The sequence below is a fragment of the Aptenodytes forsteri genome, unplaced genomic scaffold (genome assembly GCF_000699145.1).
Source record: "Aptenodytes forsteri isolate BGI_AS27 unplaced genomic scaffold, ASM69914v1 Scaffold55, whole genome shotgun sequence".
Taxonomy (NCBI): domain Eukaryota; kingdom Metazoa; phylum Chordata; class Aves; order Sphenisciformes; family Spheniscidae; genus Aptenodytes; species Aptenodytes forsteri.
Window position 1 is genome coordinate 12,492,783 of NW_008796063.1, and position 3,362 is coordinate 12,496,144.

The following is a 3,362-nucleotide window of genomic DNA, read 5'->3' on the forward strand; positions in this document are numbered from 1 at the left end:
GGCGCCCCCCCCCCCCCCCCCCCCCCCTTTTTTTGGAAAAGAGCAGGCTGGGGCTTCAGGGCTTAAGGCTCACCCTGGGTGCCCCTTGGAGCCAAGAGCAGAACTGTGAGTGCGCAGCGTGACGCTGTCGTGGTGTGACGCTGCACCCAGCCCCGCGCCCAGGCTGCTCCCTTTTGCAGAAGACCCGCATCGCGGGGCGTCCCCCATGGGCGCACAGGTCATCCCCCACTCCCCCTGCAAAGCCAAAGCAGCAGAAGGAGCTGTGCCACCTGGTTTTGCCAAGACCTGCTGCACCTCCCTCCCTTCATGTCCCGCTGGGCTCAGCAGTCCCGAGGGAGGTGCCGGCTGCGGGACATGTAGCTCTTTGCACACCTCAGTGCCGACTTTGACCCTCTTTCCCACGTTTTGCAGTCGGTGCTGCCCATCCCGGCATGGTATGGCTGAGCTCTGGGGCCAAGTGGGGCCTCATGGGCTCGGGGTGATGGTGGCAGCGGGATGTGTCCCCCGGGCGCTGGGCACCTCTCGCATGCGCCCCTTGCTTTGCTGTGTGGGCGGCCACAGGTGGAGGCGAGGTGGCAGCTGCCGTTGGTGTGGGGCGTGCATGCGTGCTGTCCATTGCTATGCTGGCTTCGTTACGGCGAGATTAATGCTGGTTATTGGGTTGGGAGTTTTATCACCTGAATGTTTCCTCTTAGCTCCTGAAACCAACTTCAGCCCAGATTTATTACCCAGCAAATAAATAAAAGTGCAGGTTTATTTTGCCTCCTTGTTCATCAGAAAGGAATGAAAATGTAAGCAAAATATTAAAAATAAAATAGACTCAGTTTTACTTTAATTGACCTTTGATTTTTAACTTAATACCTTCCCCATGTTGCTGCTTCAACCTTTAATTTCTCTTGGTGAAGTGGCTGTGTTCAATGATTCATTCTGTCCCGAGGCAAAGCACACACTGTAATTGGTTTTTAACTTCCTGGAATGTCAAAGCCAGGATTGAAATTTTACGTATCACACCACCAATTCAATACTGGCTTTAATAATAATGTTGCAGAAAGGAAGGCAGATTTACAGCTGTAGAAAAATGTAATCAAATTTTGAGCCAGAATGCATTAAGTCCAAATGCTAGTTTTCATTTGGAAGCTTGTTAGATAAATGTGGTATCACCTGGGCGGTTCCCAGATTGTTTCTGCTGCTCCCTGCCACATCAAGCGTCGCCGGCGGGCGTGGGGGACCTGCAGGAGCTGCTGCCTGCGGCGCTGCCCTGGGCTGGGGCAAGACGCAGCCCTGGGTGCAGGATGTGCGTTGGGCACGGAGCACCCGGGCGCGAGGGGCGGCTGCGTGGGTACGGGGTGCTGCAGCCCAGGACAAACTGATGGGATGTGTGTGGATGGATGGGAGCCACTTGTGATGGCATCTGCCCCGAGCATCCACCCCGGGATGGAGCCGTGCTGCAGCCAGGGTTGCTGGCCCATGCCTGGGCGATGCTGTGGTGCCCACTGCGGAGCCACTGCCACCCTTCTGCTCTGCCGGCCAGACTGCTTCTTGGGGGGGGGAACACCCCTAATACACTGCAAATGCCAAATAAGTAATCGATTTTGGCCAATTAATGTCTGATAAAAACTAATAACCCTTCTCTCCCTTTCTTATTACTGAACGACCTCCAGCAATCCATTAGTTTAACAAATGACATGCGAGTGTTCAGCATGGCTAATGACTCTGGATTAAACCCAGTGACTCCTAATTCATCAGTGCGCTCCTGCACTGCAGTGCCCATTGCGCCTCGCTCTCGTCCATCGCCGCCGGTTTCTCACACCACCAGTCGGCGTGCTCCTGGCACCCTTGCATGGAGGCGGCCCTGGGGATGCTGCATGCCGGGCGCTGTGTCCCCTCGTCCTCTGCTTGCTCTGGCTGAAGCCACCAGCACCTGTGCTGGACCAGACCCCGCTTTACCCGGCAGCCTGGTGCGGCCACCCTGCGCTGCCTTCAGGGGGGCTGGGACTTCAGGAAAGCCACCTCGGGGTTCAGGAACGCCACAGCCCCACGGTGCCTTGTGCCGGCACGGCCGAGCAGCCTGGTGCCACATGCCTGTTGGCCATGGGCTGTTAGGAAAGCCATCTCGGGGTTCAGGAACCCCACAGCCCCATGGTGCCTTGTGCCGGCATGGCCGAGCAGCCCGGTGCCACATGCCTGTTGGCCATGGGCTGCGTACATCTCCCCGCTCCACCACCTGCACTGCTGCTTGTGGCTCTGCTGTCCCTGCTCTCTACTTAACGCTGTCCTAAAAAGCTAACTGAGCTGAAATTATTTTCTTTCCTTAGAAGAGCCTTTAAATAATGTATCGCCCTCACTTGCTGTTACTGAATGTTTTAAAAATCCAAGGGACTTTTCCTTCTCGCTCGTGTATTTGCACCTGTTTGTTGTGGAGCTATGGATTACCCTTGGCAGGGGTCATTAGAAATTCCCTTTCAAGGCCGCTGCCCTGGCAGCCTCACCGCAGCTGGCGTGCCAGGACGCTGGGCACCGCCTGTGCTGCAGTGGGAGGTGGGTGCAGAGCGGTGCTGGGCAGGTGGGTGAGCAGCAGCCTGGCCGCCTTGCCGCTGGCAGGAGCCCTGAGCCTGCAGCTCATTGCTGGCCCGAGGGGCTGGGCACCGGCGTCGGGCACCCACCATCCCTGGCACATCCAGCTTTGGGGTGTGCGGTGCGTCACCACAGAGCAGCGACAGCTTCGGGGGCACCCACATGCTGCATGTTCATGTGCAGTTGTAGCTGAAGTGTCTCAACGTCGTGCTGCCAGAGGTCTGCTCAGTGGGCTTGTAACCCCCATGAATAGCTGTGCTAGAGATGCAGGGGCTGCTGGCCATCAGCTCAATTTTGATGTTGCGCATCATGCTACATTTCCCGCATCAGAGACGCAAAGTGCAGCACTGACCCGGTCTGGAGCAGGGACCTCCATCCCCCCCGGGTGGGAGAGCGGCTGTGGGAGGGTGGCATCCCCAGCTCTGAGCCGTTAGCGAGGGGGATCACCGGCACAGCTGAGACGGGGCTGGCAGGGGCCTCGTCCCTTCCCCTCACCTCTCTGAAGGCAGACGGACGCTGGATGACCACTGGTGAGGGCAGCGCCTGGAGCCCCCAGCCCGCTCCCTGAGAGACGTCCCCACAGCGGGGCTCGGGGGGTGGCCAAGGGCGTAGCTGTGGCTGCCGCCCCCCCAGGTGCATTGCTCTGGGAGCAGGAGCCCAGGCTGAAATCCAGCCCCGGCTGCTCCAGAGGAGCCGTCTCCCACCCACCGGGTGCCCGCGGTCCTGACTGGCCATGCAGCTCCCCGTCCTGCATTCAAGTGACAGTGAATTGCAATTAAGTTTGAACT